Source organism: Phasianus colchicus, chromosome 12, assembly GCF_987193195.1.
Source record: "Phasianus colchicus chromosome 12, bPhaCol1.hap1.1, whole genome shotgun sequence".
NCBI classification, from domain to species: Eukaryota; Metazoa; Chordata; class Aves; order Galliformes; family Phasianidae; genus Phasianus; species Phasianus colchicus.
Genome location: NC_143447.1, coordinates 10,136,988 through 10,161,186, shown reverse-complemented (window position 1 = coordinate 10,161,186; position 24,199 = coordinate 10,136,988). Strand labels below are relative to the sequence as shown.

Genomic DNA, 24,199 nt, shown 5'->3' with positions numbered 1-24,199 from the left:
AAAATATGACTGAGAAAAACTCCAGCAAAAGGAGTACCTTACTAAATACTCAATAAGAATTATTTTTTTTGCACAATAAATTCTAATTTATGCACAGTATTTTGTAAATATAACAACGTATAAACGTGTTTCCTTGAGGTTCACATTGTTATATGCCAATTTATTCCAATTACTCATATTTACTAGAACATGAAAACTGTTTTGAATGAAAGCAAAGTAGAAATGGACTTAATGACAAGAAATATGAAGACAGACGGATCACATCAGTTTTATCAACTAGTAGCACTAAAACCCAAGTTACCTCCATACAGTAACAGAAGATCTAAAAACCATTAAAACCTGTGGACCAAATTCAGAACAAGAAAAAACTGTAAGTTAACTGAGTTAACATCGAGCTCTAGAATAACACAGAGCATCCCCTATCTCTTCTTTCCTCTTCTCTTCCAATGAATATACTGCCATTTTCACTTTATAACAACAAATTCCTTCTAGTGAGATTTTCAAAGCCATGTAAGAGAACTGGGTGTCTAATTCCCTCAGGCAGTTTTGAAAAGTGCAAGATTAATATCTTATATAGCTCCTTATACATCAAACCATTTCCCAGTGCACTTCACATTAATCTTTAATCTAGACACTTTAATCTTCAAATCTTCATACAATAATCTTCAATGAAAGGTACTTTCTGGGAGTTTACAGTATATTTAACACAATTTAAAAACTACTAGTGCATTGCCCTAGCTTTTAATACCCAGAAAATGTTTTATAAATTAGATCAACTACAACCTAGCCAAGGTTTCTGCATTTTTAATATCTTTGGAGGGAGATTACAACAAATGGGTGCTGGAGGGAATGACTTAGCTGCTTAAGCATCAGTTTGCAATACTGTAAATCACTCCAGAATTTTAGCTGTAGATACCAGAGTTTATTCAATGCTTCACATTTTCCGAGGTAAGGACCAGTATCTCTGCATACTCTACTGGGGAAAACAACACATCTTACTGTGTATACAAGTCTGCTTTGGCAGCTCTCAATGTGCACATCTGGCCATGGACATAGTTTCCATATCTGTGTTTTTTTGCCAAAAATATTAACTGCTGGAATAGTGTGCCAGGCCCTTTCTGCAGGGATATAGCCATGACTTCAACTCCTCCTGGCCTTCACTGTTCCCTTCTGTGCTGTTTACTTTACCACAGCACCTCTGAGTCCTACTTTTGGGCCACGACTTCACAGTATGAACCCTATCCAAAGCACAGTGGAAAAAACCTCTAAGAATTTTTAAAAGAAGTTCAGGAGAGAATGCAGGTAGGAGGAAAAAATACCATAATAATAGTCATTATGACAGGTAATAATTTTTTCTAAGTAGAGTGGTGAAGGCACAGTTTGAGAAGAAATTTGAAGAATCAGTTTTGCAGACATTCTTAAGAGTTTTGACAGGAGAAAGCAGGAAGGTGCTGGCTTGAAAGTGAGAGCTGAGGTAGAAATGGACACCATGAATCAAGCTGAGGCTGTGGCTTCTGCTTTCATACTGACAAAGTGATGAAAGACCAGAAAAAGAAAAATCAGCTGTGTAAAATGGGAAAGGGAAGTCAGATACCACCTGAGTGCTACAGTCAGAAAGTAATACGGCCAAAAAAGAAGCCGGGAGAATGACCTTTCTTAGAGCATTATTTGAGCTCGGTAAGATTACATTTCTTGATATCTAAGAAAGGAAATTCACAGTAGGAGAAATCTAACAGCCAACACAGATGGCCAGGAAACATCACCTAACAGACTTCAGATGCCAGCTGGATTTGAAGTGGAAAAGAAGTTTCAGTTGAAGACAATGCTCAAGTAATGAATGTAGGTGATAGATGGAAAGCTTTTTACAGACATTTATAGACATTATGAAATAGAGTAGCTGAGAGGGCTTCTGCAGAAAGATGAGGACCAATGTTTTAGTGACGTTCATTTTAAATATCACTTCGGTGTTTGCATAGAAAGAGACTTAGATGTTAATTTGAGTAGAGAGGCAGACGAAGTACAGAGGTTCACATGTTTTCTAATTAACCTTATAAACATGACAGCTGAACTTGTGCTTGCAGGTGTGACTCATGGATACACTCGGAGGGAAGTCAAAAGCTCACTCTCCTATAAGTTCCTGAACCTGGAGCTTGTGGAGAAATGATAATGTAAATTCAAAGGGCACACAAAAGAAAGGACAGAGTCCAAGTAGCCATGAAAAGATTACAGAAGCTGAAACATCCGATAGGTTCAGGTGCCCAAAGGTGCAGCACTGATTCTCTGCAGACTGGAGAAAGTTATTAGAGACTTGTTTGAGCAGTCTGTCTACTACAAAGAGAGGGAATTAGAGGACAGTGACTGTAAAGTGTGGTCCATGAATTAAACGATGAGAACTTATTAGAAGACCAAGCGGGGTAAAGATCAAGACATTTTGAAGTGAAAGATCAATGCAAGTTGAATTGTGAACAAAAAGAGTAAGAAAAGTGAGGAAAGAAAGGGATCAGGTGGGGTCATTTCATAAAGCGGATGAACAGAGGAAGAAAGCAGATGCAGAACATCATTTGTGGCAGCCTAGAGGTCTGTTTCAGGACAGGATCAGTGAATGGATGAGTTACTAAAATGAAGATTATACATTCATCAGTTTTCACTGTGAAAAAATTGTCAAGACATATCAGATAAAAATTCTGGTAGGAGAAGAGGGTTTGAGTACTGAATCCAAAGAGGTAAGGAGGAGATTAGGATTGTGGATGCAGATTTCAATTATGTAGCCATAGGCATTTGGCAGAATTGAGAAGAGAAGGGTGACAGCAGTGGAGGAAGCCTTCTCGGTCACAAGACTTCTTGAAATGCTCTGTTACACATGACAAGCATAGAAAGTATCTGCAAGAACTGTGGTGATGGTGACTTCAAGAGATTCATGAAGAAGCCATGTGCTGAAGTTAATCAGTACAAGAACTTCGTCTCCCTACCCTGAAGTAAGCAAAGAGGGGAAAGACAATGAAGAAATTGCTGAACTTTTTCAACCCTGGCTAGACCCAGTCATGTGTGAGCCTATTTTAAACTCACGGTGCCTGTCACTGATGGAAACAACTTGATGTATGGATGAGTTGAATTTATCATGGAGCTGCAGCACTTCAAAAATCATTTCAAATCTATAAAAGGTTTTTGAATACTTTGCTTATGTTCAGCCACCTGACCTGACTCAAGATACAGGCATATTTATCCCAGTAGGGTTTTAATCTTAAAACAAACAAAGAAAGCAACCCAAACAATAACCAATCAGACAAGAAATCACAGCCAAAACAAACCTCCCATGATTTGCACTTTGAAGAAAAACATGAAATATTTCACATTCACGGCACATAACTTTCAGTGTGAAGTCCTGAATATTAGACAATTTAAGTTGAAATCTCTATTTTCTTCATTCAGTGGATTCAAGGATCTGGTCCATCAAGAAAGATGAAAGCCATCTTAGCACATTTTTATAATGCAGAGGGATTTTAGCACACATTTTGAGTAGAGGTAGCTTAAGATCTCCCAGAGCACTGGTAGACAGATAGCTGGTACAGAAAGCTGGTGTTATGATTTATATCAGGCAACTTTATAGTCCTGGGAAGCAAGGAAGAGCTTAAGGAAAATATAAGCACATAAGTTCAAGAAAGCTTAGCCAAAGTGAACTATTGTAAGACATTAAGAATGGATTTTTTTGGATGAAGATATTTTCTTATCAATGACTAGGACAAAAATTTAACTATTTTTGCAGAGTCAGGAATTGAGACTAAAAGAGAACGAGAAAAAAAAAGTAAAAAAAAATCTAAATTAAGAGGCTTTAAGAATGATGATCTCAACCTTAAGTGACATCCAAACGTGCATTCAGGTGGAAACATTCAGCCCAGAGTACTGAGTAGATGATTCCCTAAAGACATAATTTATATTGCAAATCAGTAGGGTCTGTGATGGCACCAATGACTTCAGCTGCTTAACTTATACATCACAGAACATGGCATCAAGCACAACAAAGAGAAATGCTTTAATAAGAGAAACATCAGTCTTGACCAAACACTGGCTTTCAAGAAGTTAGAGATGAGAAAGAGTAACAAATGGTTGAATTGATAATGTCCTAAAATTTGATAATAACCCAATGCTTAATTTTATATCTTAATGTAGTCACCTTGCTTTAATGAGTTACCATAAATTACTCATTAATTTATATATCCGTTAGACTGGTCTGTGTGAAATACTTGTGTGTGGCAGCATAAGAAATGCAGTGGGACCAAATATAACCTTTCTAGGTATTTTTGCTCACCTTCATAAATGTATTCTTAATCCATTTCCATGTAAATGCATTGATTTTAACAGAGTATTTCAAAAAAAAAAAAAAAGTATTTATTTAGATGCATACACATATGTGAAGAAATTGCTTCTGCCTATCTTATCTACCTTGAATAAAAGTTGACGTCCATGCTTTACTGAGAATGAATGCAGTTCAGTACAGCAACACCTGCTAGTATACCTAGCCATGGTATAAAACACTGGAAAAATTCCCCTGGTTTTATTTCCTAGAAATAATGGAAATCCAATATTGAATTGGTTATGTAACTCACATATCACGAGGCTTCAGTACAGTGGAGAAAAGCTGCGTTTTAAAATTTTATGGGGGGAGGGGAGGAGGTGTGTGGAGATGTGAGTTATGCTTAACGCTGCACTGCTCTTAATGCTGTGAAATACGTGAAAGCAAGGTTAATTGAAAACCTGAAGTAATATAAAAATAAGTTCAGCTTTTAACAGGAATACATATGGTGTATAAAGCTCCATTGAGCCCAGGTGGATAAGTGAACATTTTCAGTGCACATTAGTTGAAGAAATGAAGAAGTAGAAGCAGATAATAGGTATTACTAAACTGGAATATTCTGAAGGCCTGGAACAGAGAAAATCACCAGCACAGAAACACTTCATAGATTACCTATTCTTCCCACCCCAGAGAACAGTAAGCCCCTCTTCTTTTGTCAAAGCTTCTTGTTGGCTATGGTTAACATTCCCTCTGGGCCAGAAGGGGAGGTTTTTGGAGTCAGAGATGAGACAAGAACACCTGGACTCCATTGTACAGACACCTCACCGGAGAGGCAGAGGACTTCATGCAGCAGCTCCTCTCTGCCTCAGCACCCGTGCACCCACTGCAGCTGCAAAGATGCACAGTCAGCCTCTGTCCTCTAGGAATGCTCTTTCTGTGCTTTTATCAGGCAGCAGTGGTGAAATGCTCAGGCTGCCTGCTAAGCATGAAGCAGCTAATAGCCCAGACCAGGTACGGATGAGCCTTTGTAACTGTATTCTTTTCCACTTAAGTATTAGTAGTCTCTTCCACAACATACCCATCCCCAGTTTCCCAACAATTAGTCATTTCCAGTATGACGCAGCCTCTTTAGCTATATTCTCTACCTAGCTGCTATTTCCAAAAGATGCAAAGTTCAGAGCTCCTGACTAATGAGTACATGGCCTAATGTGACAAACAGGCCAGTCAGGCAGGATCCTCAAGGAACACCAAAATACGAAGGCAGGGAAAGCCTTTATGAGGGATAACTACTGAAAGATTTTGTGTGACACCAAAATCAGTGACCGATACTTTAAAGAGATGGACCCTACAAGCTCAGGAAAAGGCATAGAGAGTTAATAGCAAAGAACAGTGTGATTACAAACAGCACGAAAAACAGCAATAATGACACGTAACACTTTTATTAACAGCCATTACTTGCTTATGTTGGAAGAGATATGCTATAATTTATCATTTAAAATTATAATTAATCAAACAGCTTTTATTTTATCACCTCTGTATCAAAATATCCTTGCTGTTTTATAGCAATATTATCTTCTCCTACCTTTGAGCCTAATAGGCAATAACTTTTTTCCACCCTGCTGTAAGCACAAGAATATGCTAAGGTTTGAATGTTTGGGAGGATGTACGTAAAAAACAATGATTGCATTTCATTAGCTGCACCACAGCCAACTTAACGGCATGCCTGGAACGTACTTATTTATGTGCAACTGTATGTGTGATGGTTTTGAAAATTCTGGTTTAAGGTAATGTGTTTGTTGTACTTTGATTTTTCTTGCAACTGATTTACAAAAGGACTACCATAAACCTTTGATTTCATCATTAATAGCAGTAAATTATTTCAGATTCTGTTAGCTGAATATTTATGCAGGCAAGGATTCAGCACCTTCAAGTCCCATTTTGTGAGCCTGAACACCTCTGCATTAAAATCATATCTTCCTCTTTCCAAGACGGTTGGCTCACATAACTAAATGATAATAACATTCAAATTATAACTCAGAAGTTGTTAGGTTAAGAGATAAAGAAACACCTACAATCAAAGCAAAGCATTAAGACTTAGTTTCACCTAATGATAGGCTACAAAAGGATGTGGCATGCTACAAAACTTAGCAAAAGAGACCTAAACTGTACAGAACTGAAGCAGTCTTTTCTCTTTGCAAGACGTAAGCCCGAAATGAATGAAGCCAACAGAGTATTGGCTCTAGCACCAATATGTCTGTATCTCAAGCCTCTCCTGCAGAAACTGTCCCTCAGCCATGACATGGCAGCTCTGTGCTGTAGGCCCAATTCTTCCTCCAAATCTATCTTTCCAAACCTGGCTGTAGACAGAGAGTTGCTTTCTTGGTACAGAGAAGTATTGATGTCAATAAGTACTTAGGGCATTGCTCTCATTCTTAATAAAGTTAAAACTCTACATTACAGCTTGGAAGCAAGGAATGTCAAATGCTTATTTTTGCTCTGTATACTTAGTTATTTCAAAGGCATTTTTATGTAGTCCCCCCGTTTCAGAAGATCCCCTCTGAAAATTCATTTGGATGAATGCTGCCTTTTTCTGTGGAGATTTGGCTAAACTTTTTTTGTTAAAGCAATTTTGTTGAGCATGGTAATGCAATCAGTATCCCAGGAGGCTCATCCTTCACAAGATTCCTGCCTGCACTTCTACCTGCAAAGTTATATTATGGCCGTCTTCACAGATAACAAAGTACTGAAACTGGAATGCACAAAGCAGCACAATAATCCGTCAGAGGCTCTCTTAAAAAATTTTCAATATAAATATTCACTGCAGCCACCATGCTATGACAGCGCTTCATTTCAAGACCCAGTGGGCACAAACTGTATTGCTCATTCACTTAAAACAAATAGTTAGGAGATTCCATGAGCAATTTCTACTTCCTGGGCAAAGCAAAGAGCACTACCATCTTGCAGAGAAAAGGTGAAACAGTGATCAAGCTGTGAAATGAATAAATGTAAAGTGTATGAAGTGATTTGCTATTTATCCATCCTGCAGCCAGCTAGCAACAATGTCTTTTGCTGAGACAGTGATTAGTGTGTGTAGCTGACTTGCAATACCCACCACTTTCATGCAACACTTTGCACATTAAGTTAAAGGCTGAACACGCAGAACAATCCTTTTGTTCCTCCTGATACCAGTACAGGTTTTTCAAAGATCTCTTTCTTTAAGAAGTAATTGATGTGCTGCATATATAGTTAAGTAGTAAATGAAAATAATTATCAGCAAAATCATTTGTGAGCAACTTGCATATATACATGACTCTAACAAAGCAGCAAGAATCTCAGTAAATGGACTGCTAAAATGGACTTGTAAACAGTTATTTCAGCTTTTTCATATCCATCAAGTAATTTGGATATTAGACATTTATTTTACTATCTTGGCAGTCAAATCTTTTCTGCAGCTCTTACATGAAACTCTTTTTACAATTCTGCTCCTTACTTAGGAGATAACTTAAAGATAACTGACAGGCTTTAGAGAAACTGGGACTCTACAGGCTTCCCATTTACCATCACATCATTTCAGGCTTTGGGGCTGGTTGTCACCATACATAGCAACCCCCACATCTGACAGCTACCTTCAGAACATCATTAAAGGCATCATCTCTTAAATTAGCTTCCTAAATAAGACACTAAAAAAGCAACAGATTGATGCAGGAAAGGCAGGAGGACAACAGTCAAATTCCATGGTCACGTAGCAGCAAGTAAAATCCCGGAAAATAAAGTTTTAACAGTAGTTATATTGTATCTTCACATGCATAGTTTTGAGGCTCTTTTTCTCTGCATGCAAATACAAAGATATACAGACACTGCCAGATACACTTTCAAGGAAGAACCAAGAGGGACCACCTTAGGAAGACACCTGCTAGAAGAGTCCAGAACACCCCATTTGGTAATTTTCTCCCCATAGGCATTCCCTGCCTGCCTACCATTTTTTATTTCAGTTTTTCTCCTGAAAGCCTGTGAACTATGTGCCTGGTAAATTCAGCACTCAGTTATATCTCTGCCCTATTCTATACTTACTTGAAGCTTCTAAAAATAAAGGACCAAAACTGACTTACATCAGGTCAACCAGTCATTCTGATCACACCAGTAATAAGACATTACACTGATATCATTAATAACATCTTCAGTCCTTTAAATCTTTACTCACGGCAGGGCAGTCAAATGTAATTTTTAGCTCACCAGTTTCCAGCACGTATGTACACTTTTGTGGTTTCAGTAATGCAGAAAGCTATTTACTTATGCAAATCTTGAGATTTGCAACACAGAGAAACAGATGCATGTGACATTTGTCAGGCAGTGAAAGCGAAGTGTCACAAGCTGGCCTGGGAAACAAAATTTGGGGTTGGAATAAAATGAAAATCCTGAAGTACAAGCCTGGTCATCATCTTACAGATTGAAAAGGAAACTATTTCAATATTGTTCTACAGCTGTAGTTGTTAGGGCATCACGACTAACTGCTCAATATCATTCCTTAAAAAGTTCTGTGGTAACTCCTAACACCGTGTACTAAAATCCACATGGAAATGAAAGAGGGAAAGAAGAAACTGACTGCTAAATAATATAGAAAATGTTTAAAAAAATGAAAATTACCAACCAGTTGTGTTTTGGAAGTAGACAAATGGTGAAAGAGCAGCAGACTCTGTATGTTACGGGTGTTCTAATTATGTATTTCATCAGGGATTCCATCAACTGTTCCTCCTGTGAAGAATATTCTCTTCTGTTCTGTGAAATTACAATAAATGACTAAGGAGCTGTGAGAAGCCAAGTGATTTGTAAAAGCCTGGAACCACCCATACTTTATCAGCTAGAATTTTATCACCGATTCTGAGTTTCTGAGATTTTTCAGGTTATTTGTGACAAAATCTGTCAAGGACTTTGGTGCCTACATCCAAAACACAAAGTCTGAAAATCCTTTTTACTGGTCTGCACACTTGGAAAGTGCCTAAACTTCAGAAATCCCAAAATTCCCATTGCCTAGAGTTTTATAGCTGCAAGTACCCGGTTGATTCTTATCTTAGGAGGGCCAAGGGGTTTATGTCATTGACCCATTACTTCTCGTATTTGAAAAGTGGGAGAAATTCTCTATGCTGTGCTCACTTCCAGAGGTAAACTTTTCTGAAAACACTTTACTTCAATATGCCACAAGATAAATACATTTTCAAACAATTACTGAATTAAGAGCTTTGGTGCAGTGGACTTAAGGCTTAAGCATCTACCTTTTGCTGTTTTTAAGAACATGATAGTTTGGCTATATGAAAAAACAAACAAACAAACCCTGTTATTTATGTAAGAACAGTGAGATGTGCTTTTGGTTTTTAAAATAATCCAAAGCTGTATGCATTGAGAATTGCCTTTAAAGGCCTTCTTTGGGACACACGGGTGAGGTGTACAGCTATGGAGTAATGCTAACAGCTGGTGACAAGAGAAGCAGCAGGATCGAAGTGTGCAAGGGGTGAGGAGAGGAAGAGGAGTAAGGGAAAGCAATGTTTAAGCATTAGTTACCTTTGTATTCTTGATTTTATAATTAAGATGTACTGTCACTGTCTAAAAATGCTTTTAAGAGAACAAAACTAAAGAAAAAAACATAAACATGCTGTAAAAAAATGAATATTCTTGGTTTAGATGCACTGTTCCCTTGTGAAAGTTAATTATAATTAGTAAACATAAACGATAATCAGTCTTGGCAAAGTCTATTCTATGGGAGTCTGAAGTGAGGGCTTCCAAACAAGTACAGTGTTTAAAGAATTAGTTACTTCTCTAAGAGGAGGAATCCACTGTTAAGCTATAGCTCATCAAGAAGTGCAAAAATGAACCAGAAAAATGCTTTGAGAGCAGGAGAGAATGTCTTAGGCCTCAGATGTTCTGAGAGCTCTACCTGTCATGCTTTTACAAAAGAAAAATAAAAAGCGACCAGAAATGAGGAGAGAATATATGTTACAAAGAAGTTCTTTAATATCATGGAAAACGGGAAGCCAGAACTGAAAGAAGACAAATTGAAGAACACAGCTCTTTTTTTCTTAATCATTAGAGACTGTGAAGAGGATGCATTCACTAGCAAATTGGACTGGGTATGGTTCAGTAATATGTTTTACTTAAGGAAACCTATTAAAACCCATGCTGCTGTAACCAAGTGGAATTCGGGGATTTATGATATACAAGGAGATAGATAACTAGATCTATCTTGAATTAAACCTCTAATGAAACTGGTACAAGCTGTAGGCTGTGAGTAATCTGGGTATCAGGATTCACTACCTGTGCAAACCTCTCAGTTTCAGAAATGATTTTGCCTATTACATTTTTTGTGCACGTTAAAAAAAAAAAAAAAAAAAAAAGCAACAAAAAAAACTATGTAAGAAATGTTTCCCAAATGACATATCAAGCACTTGTTTTAGGGGGCATCAGCTCTTACTCGGGTTTTGACCATTAATACATATGATTCCATTATCTTTTCTTGTTAAGTAGTCCTAGAAGCTTTTTGCTATCACAAATTATACATGGCAGATGGGACAACCCTATCAGGTCCTTTTGGGAGAAGAGAAGCTCTTTCAGATATTTCCTGATTAGTTTAACTATCCTTTGAGAGACATTAGTAATCTAATTCCACCTTTTAAATAGGAGAACAAGAAAAGACTAGCGTTACTGAAATGAAAGGTGTTCTAACCTCTATTACCTTCTTATGCCATCTCTCTTACTCCTTTCACTTCTTTTTCTGTAAATTAACCTTATTTTAAAAGAACAACATAATCAAATGATTTTTTTTTGCCCGTTGACGAAAGTTGTACTAAAGTATTTAAATATACACTGAATGAATTTGTTTATATGACTCAAAGTCCTACACTACAAATTTTAGTCAAGTTTGTTTATCTATCAGGAATACATAAACCAAGAAATTCAAGATGCTACCACGAACAGTAAAATTAAGTATTTCAGCAGGCTTTCTCCTTAATCTTTACATTTTCCATGTAAATCAACAGGAAGCATGTGCTGAATAGGCACCCCCCCTTCACACAGATAGAATGACTATGTACATCCATAACACGGAAACACTACCAATGATGTGAAATTGGAACCTAATTGAGGAGATCTGCTCATCTAACTGTTGCATGTCTGGAGAGATTTTACAAGCCTCTAGTAAGTGATAAACAATACCGTCATAGTTATACTCTTCCAAACATTTATTAAATATGGGATTATGTTATTGAGTCATCAGGAACTTCAATTTCATCTACATAGCAAGACTTTTAACTACTTTTAAAATGTAATAGCTATAACAGTAGTTGGCTGTTTTCATCCCCCAGTTTCTAACTGATTTGTTTCCCTGTTGCCATATAGCCTAAAAATCAAAGTACTTTGGCATCATCTGCAAAGCTATTACTCCTCCAGGGTTAAGTTCAGCTCTGTGAAGAGAGGCCTCAAATTTCACTTGGGTGTTGCACAAGGGTGAATTTCTCAGCTTCTGCAGCTGGATGTTACAGTGAAGTGTGACCAATTAACCCAGCTGGACCAAGAAGGGAAAAGTGCTGGCGGAAGCCATTAGCGTGTATTGCAACCTCCCTCAGCACCAATTCACAGAGAAGATATGTTGCTAGTGCACATAAATGTTGCTCTTCAAGTGCAACAGCTTTTGCTTTTATCTGGAGTCCCTGAGTCCTGAGCCAGCTCTGCTGTTAAGTACTTGTCTGATGGTATAGCTCCCGAGCTCTCAGTTCCGATCTCTAACAGAGCAGACTTAGATCCAAAACCAACACCTGCCCCCACGGGCAGTAGTAACAGAACAGACCTTCTCTTCTATACACAGGGCAGCTGCACTGGGCAGGCAGCAGCTCTCTCTGCAATCCATCACCCCCAAATCAGTCATCAGCATAAGTTTTTTGCCATCATGCTCATTCCCACTTGTATTGCTTCAAAGCTGTAATAACTAAGCACTATTTGTACCATCCGCAGAAACCATGGACATATTTTGATGCAAATTCTGAATGTTTTGTAGATCAACCTTCAAGACCTGATGGGAGGCTGAATTGGCAGCCACTCTTCCTCCTCTACTCAGCAGGGCAGGAGAGGGTGTGTGAGCTCAGGGTGAGAGGGAGATCACACAACAGATACAAGCATGAGCAGAAAAGACTTCAGAGCAAGAAACAAAGATTAAAATGCCTTCCTCCTACCTGCTGTTCCTCTAAGCTGGGTAATACAGAGCTGCTCTCTCACACCACTCCTTGCCCCTTGCTGCCATGCTGGATTCTGCCCTTTCTCCCACACATTTCCACAGAGGGAGCTCCAGCCTCACTAATGAGCCCACCTGTGCCTGAAGTGAGGCCCACCAGAACCGCCCCAGCCCAGGTGGGATCAGGCTCTGCTGGGCCCATTCAGCCCCACCACCTGGCCCAGAACTTGGCCCAAAACTAGCTCTCTTTTTTCCTGCTTTACTTCAGCTGCAGATTTTCAGTGTGCAAAAGAAACCAAGATACATGCACAATGTTTTTACCTCTCACAGAAATTACAAGATACTACCAACTAACTGCATCCTAACTTCTGAGTAACTGCCTGCACACCCTCTGCTCTTGGTGATTACAAAGCTGTGCAGCTGACCATGCAGGGCAGGAGCACCTCCTCACCCAGCCCACACACCCTTTAGATGCTGCAGTTTCTGACCCAGCAGATCAGGGACCTTCACTGCACTGGAGGTGCTTGAGGAGAACAAAACCTTCTCTGAACACAGTGATTCTATCAGTAAATACAGAATTTGCATTGGTTGAATGAAGAAATCTTTCCATCTTTGTTTTGGTCAGTGATAGCTGGCAAAAGCAGTTTTACAACAGAACTCACTGTTCTTTGTCCACAGAGGAGATCTTAGGGCAACTATGATGGAAGAAACAGATAGAGAAGCTGTTACAAGGCCAAGGAAGCATCACTAATCTTTGTCTCAGTCTACCAGCCTGGGACTGGCAACCCTGGCATCACAGGTAATGCAAAGTCAGAAGAGCAGCACAAAATCAGAATTTTGAGCAAGAAACATGTCTGCCAGCATTGTGATTTCTCATTTCCACAGGCTAACAAGTTCATACGATTGCAGCAATGAATGAACGCTGTAAGGACGTTCTAGCTCTGTAAGGATGTACTAGCTCTGGCATTTGTGCCAGCAGAGGTCACAGCTTCAGAGCAGAAGCTGCAGCAACAGTTCCCAACACTACAGTACGTACCAGTGCCAGAAGTGATTTGAGACCAAGACACTGGAGTAGGATCAGAGTGTGAGGAGAGGAAAGCTTATTCTGGAAAAGGATAATTTCAGGAGGATCCTTCTCTGAAAATCCATCTGTTCCTCATTTCTCTGATGAAGATTTCTCAGCCATACTGATGCACATCCACAGAGCAGATGCAGATTTTTCATTAGACAATAAATCTATCATTGTAACTTTGACTACCGAGGAACTATTGGGGAGTCTTAGTATTCTGCATGATGCCTCCTGTTAAGCAGATAAATGTGCTGTCCCAAGAACCAGAGTTGCATACAGCATCTCCTTTGAACTGGTACAGCCATTTTGAAACAATGCTAGTGGCCTTGATAATGCGATTAAGGCTACAAGGTTTTCAGAAGAGATAAGCAGGGAAGCAGGTATAGGGGAGTTGCCCTCTACATTAACAGATGGATAGAGTGCAAAGAGCTGCCTCTGAGAAACAGCCATGATGAGGCTGGTGAGGCCTTCTTGCTTCAACTGCATGAAGTGATGTGCAGTTGATGAAATCCTGATGGAGGATTTCAACCATCTCGTCATCTGCTGGGAAAACAGCATGGAGAGCTGCAAGCAGACCAGGAGACCGGGAGACTGGAGTCCATTAAGGGTAACTTTCTGGTTCAGGTATTAGACAGAACAACCAGAGAAGTATTACTGGACCTGGTGCTGACCAATGCAGAGGAGGTTATTAAAGAGTTAAGATTTGTGGCACTCTGGGCTGTAGTGACCATGCCCTGGTAGTTTGTGATCTTGAAGAGGAGGGGTCTGGCAAAAAGCAAAGATAGGCTGAGGAAGCTTGAGGTTGTTCAGCCTGGAGAAGGCTCATGGGAGACCTCACTGCAGTCTTACAATATTTAAAGGAAGAATATAAACGGAATGGAAATGAACTTTTTACATAGGACAAGGGAGAATAGTTTTAAACTAAAAGAAGGGAGATTTAAATTAGATGTCAGTGGGAAAGTCTTTATTGAGAGAGTGGTGAGGCCCTGGCACAGGCCAGGTTGTGGATGTCCCATCCCTGGAGCTCAAGGCTGGGTTGGATGAGGCCCTGAGCAACCTGATTTGGTGCTGGATTTAGTAGCTGGCAACCCTACTCATGGCAGGGGAGTTGGAACTAGATCTTTGAGATCCCTTCCAAACTAAGCCATTCTGTGATTCTGTAACTTACAGAGCAAAGCAAGAATATATTAAATACATGAAATGAATTGCAATTAAGGGAGAGAAGTTGTATGGTAGAACAATGGAGTTTTCTGAATAGAAAGCCTGAACCTGAAGACAGCTGCCAGCACAGGGAAAGCACACATGGTCTTCCACATTCTTTGTACAATGCAGAAAGTATCTGTAAGGCTGAATGCATCCCTCAGGGATACTGTTTGCCAGTAACTGACAGGAAAGCCACACAACATACTCCCACTACTAAAGCTACATGAATATTACCAGCTGCTTCAAGTAAAAACATGGGGCTGAACTGACATCTCCTGCATCTACGTTCCATGTTTGGTAATAAGTATATTTATTATAAATATCCAAATCCTATGGAGTATCTATCAATGAATAATGAATGCATTGAAGTTTACAGTGAATAAGCTTGCTTTTTTTTTTTTTTTTTTTTTCCAATTCTTATTTACTGTCTAATCTGCAAATCTTTCAGTCATCAGGACAAATTAACAGAACTCTTTTGTGTAGGCATTAGGATTTCAAGTTTATTATGAAAACGTCCATTAACCCGTGCTTCAGCTTGGCATCAGTTCTCACTTTAGGATAAACAAAACTCAAAAAATTCATTGCCCTTCATTAGTGGAAAAATCAGTTTTCTGGAAATAAATGTTGACTATGTAAAGTTATGAGTCTTTCCTCTTCCTACAGACTTCAAAAACAGTCTTTCTTCTACCACAAAATCTAAAGTATAATCAGCAAATAATTATATTCTAGCTGAGTTGTAAATTAAATCAGAATTGCTAAACATGAATTGCTATCTCAGACTGGATTATTACAGTACTAAAAAAATTCAAGATGCACAGGCCCCCTCCTGAGTTGAGTACTGTGATGCAGGACTCCGTGCTCTGCCACTAACAAAAGAAAACATGGATATTCTGTTAGAAGCGACAATTTCATCACCTTTTCAATAAAAGGCCTCACACAGTGTACCTTCTTCAAACCATCATATGATCATTAACCTCAGAATGATTCCCAAACTTATCACATTTCCTGAAAAACAAATAAACAAACCAAAAACCAACAAGAAACACCCCTCACCCTCAATTCTCCCTTCTATTCCCCACCCCCCTCCCCCTCCTCTTTCAATAAACTTGCTGTCATTTTTAGCGGTATCAAAATTACAGCCTGCTTTTCCATCTCCTTGGAACAGCAGCTTATTGATGTTATTGTTTCGGTATGCTTGCTTCTCAATCACTTTTTTCTCTCTGTTTTTTTGTATTTCCTTCTCTTTATCAAGCAGCTTTTACTCTTCTCTTGTGCAAAAAGAACAATACTTCAGCCCTATGCATTCCTCAGTACACTATTCCCTTTGTGTCAGTCCATCTTTCTGTTTTGAATACAAGCTCCCAAGGAGAAGAAAATAATTCCCTTTCCTTACCCATCCCAGATTTGCACCCAGTTTCTGTGTCAACAGAATTTATCAGTCCCTTTGAATATATTTTCCTCCTATTTCATGAGTTAAGCATCAAATCACTTAGCTCAGTGGGATGCAGTGTGTCCTTTTTTACTACATTGCCAGAAGAATCTGTGAAAGATTCCTGTCCATTTCCAAACCATTTTGGTACAAATGCCTCATTTCATTATGGGTTAAAAAAAAAAAAATCCATGTAAGTTAAAAAGTGTATTTATATACACATCGATTTGTTAAATTTCATTTTTTTTTTTACCATTACACGTAGTAGAATTGAGCAGTCAATTTTATTTATACAATTCAAAGAGCTCTTCCTGTGGTCTGTTGTAAAAACCAAACAGAAAGCTACGCATGTTTATACAGAACAGTACACAAGAGTTACTTTGGAACACAGCTGTATTTCTGTGGTTTCCTCATTTTCCTAATGCCAGTTGTACAACATATCAGTGTGAGAGTTACTAGCATTTACTAGCTGCTGACAGCAGTAAAAAGTCCAATTACTAGTGCTGTATATATGACAGTTTTTACCATCTAAAAAAGATGGGCAGATCTGCTTTTCTCAATGGAGCAAGGCACAGGAAAAATGAGACTATTGCAAACCTGGCTCTTCACGCAGTCTGAGGAATGAAGTAGGACGTGGCATAATCAGAACAACTGCAGAGAATGTCACATACTGAGTGTAACCAGCCAATGTAGGAATAACAACCTGACCTAGTCTTTCCATTCGATACAGAAAAAAAAAACAGCAGTGATGAGCAGTGCAAGATGATCCCCACATTAAAACTGAGCTGAACACCAGCGAATAAAAGGAAAGAAGCATGATCAGAGATTAGCAATATGCAAGAGGGAAGGCAGAGCAAAGTGAAAAATTCGTGGCAAGGACAACCACAGGAAATATGTTGCTGGCAGATGTTTGCTTTAAAAGTTTTCCGTTACCTACTATGCATCAGGACAGCAGCTCATTCAGCATTACTACAAACTGAATTTGAAGGAGAACAGGGCAGCACCAAGGGGTGGCCACTAAAAGAAGAGCTTCTGCAGACTATACCTTGAAATGCCAGTTGGTTTCCTCTCTGCAGTGACAGCATGGCCCAGCAATGCCCCTGGGCAACCATTCACCTGCCAGCCTTCCTTCAACAGGTGATGAGGAAACAGCCTTGGAGCTTGATCCTTTTGGTCCACCATCATATATGGACCAATACAGAGTTTCAACTTTCATCAGCACTCCAAGATTAATAAATTCAAATGTTTTTAAGTTAGAGGCAGTTACAAATCATTACTTTTCTCTAGCTGCTCCACTATTGGGCTTAAAATCTTGTATGACCTTCCAAAAAGGCACCGAGTCCTGACCTCAGTCTGTCAAGAGCAAGAAAACCTTGGTACCTCCCTTGGGTTTGTTCAAGGTTAATCAGCAGCACTGTTCAGCTGTTGTTTGATTTCTCATTTGAATTTATTATGTTTCAGTTTCCAACTGATGATTCTTGTTATGATTTTACCTCCTAGATGACATAACTACATGGAATAAAGAGAAGTCTCTCTCATGAAGAGGAAACACTATAACCACATCATTTCTCTTTTCAGCACCTTCCTTGATTTATCTGCATCACTTAAAATTTTGGGCTTCAGAATTAGATAGAGCATGAAATAGCAGCTGCACAAATTGTTGAGACAGAAATAGCATTTAATATTTTTGCTTGCTTATTATCTGACTTCAAACTATTAATTTTCTTTATATAGTAAAAGTATATTATCTTGCATCCCTCCCAGAACAGAAAATTAATAGTAAGCACACACTTCACTCTTCATTTTGTCACTTTGTTCATGACCCTGCCATCAATCTACCAACAGGTCAAAACTGCTTCCAAAACGTGACCTGTTCCTAATTCATACATTTCCGTGACTGTATTCACTGTATGTTTTCTCCCGATAGACCTGTCTTTCCATTTCAATTTTTCTCTGTTTCATGACTTCTTCATGTGGATTATTATCACGCTCTTTTTTTCTCCCCACTATCACATACCTGCTATTAAGTTCTTATCAATTCCGTGCCTCATTTCAGAACTGAGTCAGAGTAGCCTTTAATCCAAAGCTTCCTTCATTCTTGAAAGAACATCTGGGGCTCTCTGACCAATAAATGCATTCTTCCTTAATAAGTCTTGGTTTAATTTTCTATTTTTGTCTGTTTTCTGCATCCCTACTCCTCTGCAATTTCATAGTAATAAATTCATAGAAAACAGACTTGTATTGAAGAGAATTTTTCTGTAACCCAGAGTACCTCTCTTAGTAACATATTAAGAAAAGCTGCTTGTCTTTTGATTAAAATTTCTAATTAAAAAAAATACAAGTTTGATATTTTTGACACACACCAGCATGCCTCAGTTAAGGGGTCACAAAAATATAGGGAATCACACAGCATGAGTGAATATTTTAGTATCTGGAATCCTACTTTAGTTTTGTACTGAAAAATGCATACATATTGCAAAGTTAAAGATCTACTAACCCCATATACACAAACTACAGTGCAAAGATCTCTCTCTATCTGATACTCAACATTCATGAAACCACAAGTACATCGTCCAAGGAACTCTGGAAAAGCTGACTCCATTCCAAATGTACAAGTACACTTAGCCAGGCACACATTTTCCTACATACGTGGGCTTTAACGCTGAAAGCCTTTCAGAATTGTAATTCAAATTTAATAAAGTATAATCTTTAATCCTTTGCATGCATTATAGCAGTACGCTCTGACTACCATTTCATGTCTAAGATCTAGAACCATTAAATTTGTTCAAACTTTAAATGTCAGCAGCCAATGTTATATTGAATTGAGCTATTGTATTGCAATTTGAACACATATCATGTTCTAATTCAGTGTTTTAAAATAAATCCTTTACTTTCAAACTTTTCTTCTTTCTATCAGAGTAATTTAGCACACGTTGTTTCCTGGATAGCTATCCAATTCACACATCAGCAGGTGGTACACAATTTTTCCTTATTTTTCTCCCTCTATTACTGTATAGCACATTGTGTGTTTAGATAGGACCATCATATTGAAGAAGCAGAAGCAGAGTGGTACTGCAGGACAATGCCAGCTTCTACAGCACGTATTTCAGAGTTTTTAATGACTCTTGCCTGTATATCATTTAATAACTGTTTTCTACTCACGGAGGTTATAGCTATGAGCTAGTGAAGGATTTAGCATATGTCCCATATTAATACATTCAAAGAGCAATTACCAATATCAGTCAGCTACAGCAATACTAGCCAGTTCATGAGTAACTGCATGATATGAATGGTAGAGAAGGAAATTATTGCTTGCATATCCCATAAGATAAGCACAAGTACATGCTTTTGAGCATCATTCCAGTAGCTAACAGGCAGACTTTTACAGATTTTCTTCACTACATTGGCCATTGCAAATGCTTACCTTTGTCAATATAGTTATGATTTCTTTTTTATTTCCTTTTTTTTTTTTTTCCTGAACCTGTCTCGTCTACCTTTCTAAAAAACAGGAAAAAGCAGAGAAAACATGCTCACATACACAGAGAAGAGGATTAACGAGTTCTGAGAAAAGAGCAGAATTTCACCAAAAAAGCCCAGAACACAGAACACATTATATATAAACAAAACAACAGACAAAAAAAAACCCAACCCAACCCAAAAAACTAAATACACGCACAGAAAAATCCAACACTTCAACCAAAAAACCCACATGGCCACCAAAACAGATATATGGACCACTTCCTCCAACCCCCACAGAATTACCAAACAAACCCAAAGGGATCTATGAGAAGTCAAGAAAACAGAGTACTATTGTCAACAATCACTGGAGTCAGAATAAGATTTACAGTGAGTCAATCTTGTATTTCTTTATTCTTTAAATACATAAGTTTATTGTACTTCTGCAAACTGCAGAAAAAGAAGAACAATAGCTTTACACAGCTCAGATGGAGAGTTTGCTTTTTGAGATTAACAATTTTGTTTCCTACAGTAGCAATTATAGGGGACGCTAGGAGTTGGCTAGAAAGCTCAGTGCAATCTATAAACACTTATTCATAGAACCACTGGGTGGACACTGTGTTGGAGCCAACTTCTATGTTCAGCATTTCTGTTGTGAAACAAGTTTGACATTTCTGTCTCTTTCTTTTTTTTTAAAAAAGGACAGGTTAATTTGTAACAGAGATACAGCAGTTTGCAACCAACTGTGCTCAAGATCAAAATGAATTAACGCTATTGAAATAAAGGTAACAGCACAGTAAAAAGCAACAAATTGGTATTATAATACGAGATCTGAATTAGAAAGGCATACAAAAAGAGCATGCATTAGGCAAGGAAAGCTTCTCTCTTTTTCCTAATTTTCTCCTACTAATTCTTTGAACCGTAGTGAATCGATCAGCTGCTAAATACACGATTAACTCTTTTTTAAAAAAGATTGCTATCTTTCGTGTTTGTCTTGAAGCTAATGTTATCTACTCCTTTAGAAAATGATAATGGATATCCCTTTCAAACCATGTCAATCCTTTATCTCTGCTGCACTTTGTTGTTATCCTACTCAGATGCATCTTGCATTTCACGTGGGCAGACACTATCTAGGGATCTGGCGTCACTTCTAAACCAAGAGGATCACTGCATCTTTGACCTCTTCACTTATATATAAAAAAAAATCAGCTCACAATCTAAACACATTCAGCTTTATCAGCTCACATTTCTACGCTCAAAACTTATTATTATGTTTACGGATCAAAGAGGAATCTCAGTGATAAATATTAGCAACATTAGTAACAGTAAGAGACATCAGCTAAGTTTCAGCATGAAGACTTGGGCTCCCCTCTTGTAAGCAAATTGCTGCCCTGAAGCTGGGCTAACCAACCACAGCAGAAGATCTGCAAAGCTTTGGACAGTTAACATACCATCAACCTCCCCCTGATCGGGGAGCAAAGGCAAAAACAAGCCCAGAGCAACTAATGCAGCCTACAGACGGTGCCTGTGGTGCTGGCATTGGCCTAATACAGATCAGTCCACAGGCAGTGACATTAAAACATACTCTGGTAATGGTGATGTATCTGTCCAATACCCATCAGAAGCCTGAGTGCATGACTGCTCAGCATAGCGCTGACACCCTCCCAGGACAGCCTTGATGCTACTCATTAAACTGGAAGGGAGAGCAGGGATCCTTCCGTTCTTTTTTTCAGACTAGCAGTCATGGGAATCATGCCAGATGGAGAAACCCCATTCTAAACTCCCTTTCCTCCTGATTTGAGAGAGACCCTAGAAACAATCTGAGCCCTCATGTTAGGACAGTACTGAGGAATGGAGCGTTTTTCTTCAGCTGCTCTGTGAAAAGCACTTGTCTTCATACAAAACATTTAAATAGACACAGAACAAGAGGCTGAACTCCAGATGTTATGAAAAATGACCGCTTCTACGCTATCAGGCCATCCTTTCTCTTCTACACAGAATAAAAGACAGCACCAGCGTCTCCTCTCCCTCTATAAATGATGTCTATTGCTTGTTCCTACTCTGTCAGAGATGCCCTATGTTAACCAGAATGTTTAGATTGCAATCAGCATTCAGAAATGTTGCTATTGAGCAACTCCCTACAAAGTCAAAGCCTCAAGGAAAAAGACAGACATAAATACCACAGAACACCATAATTAACAGATACAAGTTGGTTAGAAAAGGAGATTACAAAAATTTCTCCTTGGCAGCAATTTAATTCCTTCAAAATTTTCTGTTCAGGACCACATCAGATGAAGAGCCCTGTAACTGTAAAAGGGCTGCAGAAAGGGTGGAATTGTGTTACTTACAGCTTGTTACACATTTCCCAAACTTCTGACAATGATACTTCAACTGATCTGGAAACAGCAATTTGCAAAATGATGACCAGAGGTATAATAGTATTGTGCCTCTACAGAAGGCAAAAAAGGAGGGGAGAAGACTGAAGTGAGTATGTATACAAACTGAATCTGGCAAAGTCAGTGCAAGACATGCGTGCCCTGATGCGATGAGAAGTACCACTCTTCATTGCAGCCAGGTTGGAAACACTGACAACTAGAAAAACTTTTGATGGCAAAGTCAATGGACCACAATATCCTCTATGCTCCATGTATAAATAGATCTTACCACGAGTCTTAAACTTGTGATATCACTGCTGCAACATGCATTTAACTTTGCAGCACTTTTAGCATTTTTAGTCCAGCGGAACTATCCGATTTCTTTGCTGAAAAATATGTCATTTCTAGGTTTAAAACGCATAAAGGAAGAGTTGTAAAAAAATCATGGCATAGAGTAGATGCTCTGGAAACTGTAGAGCATCCTATGTATGGCTGAATTTACTCAGTTGCCAAAGGAAAAAAACCTTTTAAACACAACATCAACACAGCCCTTAAACAGTAACGTCTGTTCTCTGAGAGTTAATTACAAGTAACAGCAGAGGATAAAAATAAATAAGTTAATCACAGTTATATGATGCTAAAGCCTTTCTTGATAAACACTTGAAACAGAAATGGTGGTGCTGTTAATGATAGTTTAGATGGCTGTCTTAAAGAAGCTACTTTGGAGTTCATGTTTTTATTATGTGATTAGTCACACATTTTTCCCTGTTAATATTACTTCTGTAAGCTAGTGAACAGTTCTTTGGTGTATTCATTTAACTCAACTAATACAGAAAATGGAAAAAATGAGTACAAGGAACATAAATTGGGTATTAAGTGACTCTCTGGTTACTTCACTGAGCAGTTTCAACTGACAGATCCTCTCCTCACAAACGTTCAAGTGACTCCAATGGTCGTATTGGTGAGAACTCCTCTCAGGACCATTTCACCACAGTACTGAGAACTTGTTCAGTATATCCTCACCTTGGGAATTTTTCCTTGCTGTAGGAGCATGAAACTACAAGGCTATAAATGTCTGTTTTAATGAGAGCATCAGAGCTGCTCATTTGGATGGATTACCTGAGTAATACTTTTAAGGTAAGTGCATATGCCCTTTTTCCTTTTCATTCCATGCTACTTGTTTCCATATGTTTCTCTTGTTAGAGCTGTTATGGACAACTAAAATATGAAACCTCTGCTTTTTCTTACATGCAATATCAAGATGGCATATCCTGCTCCTTGGTCAATATTCCAAAGCAAGGGAGAGCTGAACCTGCATCACTTGAAATAATCTTTCCCCATTTAGGCTTAATTTTTGCTGCTACATAAGGATCTGGCTAACCCAGTCCATACTATTTACATTCCATTTGCTTAGAAAATTAACAGAAGTTTTGAGCTAAGGAAATCTGCTTTACTGCAGATATTTTTCTCCAACTTTTATCTGTCTAGTAAGGTGCAACTGCTAACTAATCTCTCCCAAATTAGGGCACAGACCTTATGAAACTGTGATCTTCATCTTTTGAGCAGGATTTCCTCACATAGCTTTTCATGCAGTGTCACAGCATCTCTCTTTAGCCATCTGAAGAACTGACTTAGCCAGAAGATCTCGAGCTCTTTGCTTAATTTCATTGGAACAGACTCATTGGTTTAGGAGTTACTAGGGTACAAGGAGACACGGTGCAGTGCAGGCAGCATGTTGTCACATGGCACATTTCTTCAAAAGACCACTGCAGAAAGCTGTGGGTAAGCAACAGAAGCTAATGCTATGCTGTATCTAGGGCAAAGACAAAACTGCCTGCAGCACTGGACTACTACATTACAGAAACCTAAATTCTATAGTGAGATCTTCCACATGGTCCCAGTGCAACTCTGAGCAAGTCACTTTGGTATCTTTGTGCCCCATCTAGCTTTATGACTCATTTACCTTTTGTGTGATTATGAATGACGATCATCATTTATGACAACTTTTCACAGTATCTAGGACATCTGGACACCAATCCCTGTAGGACTTCTGTGAGCTGTTATAAGTAGCTATGTAACAATTTAATGCTCGTCTATCTTAATTACAGCTAATAGTTAATATGGAATATTTTTTTTTTCACACTGCAAATGATCGTCTTTC

General features: G+C 38.6%; 1 protein-coding gene across 16 annotated transcripts in view; it reads right to left on the bottom strand.

Annotated features, from left to right (window-relative positions):
* SEMA6D (semaphorin 6D) overlaps positions 1 to 24,199 on the bottom strand; it is a 610,984-nt gene that overhangs the window by 128,508 nt on the left and 458,277 nt on the right. Inside the window, exon 1 of one of the 16 annotated variants that reach the window (XM_090148889.1) lies at positions 12,508 to 12,555. The exons of the other annotated variants lie outside the window; for them this stretch is intronic. The gene's annotated coding sequence lies outside the window, so the exon portion shown is untranslated. Of the gene's footprint in view, positions 1 to 12,507; positions 12,556 to 24,199 lie in introns of those variants that run through there. 16 annotated transcript variants of the gene reach the window in all.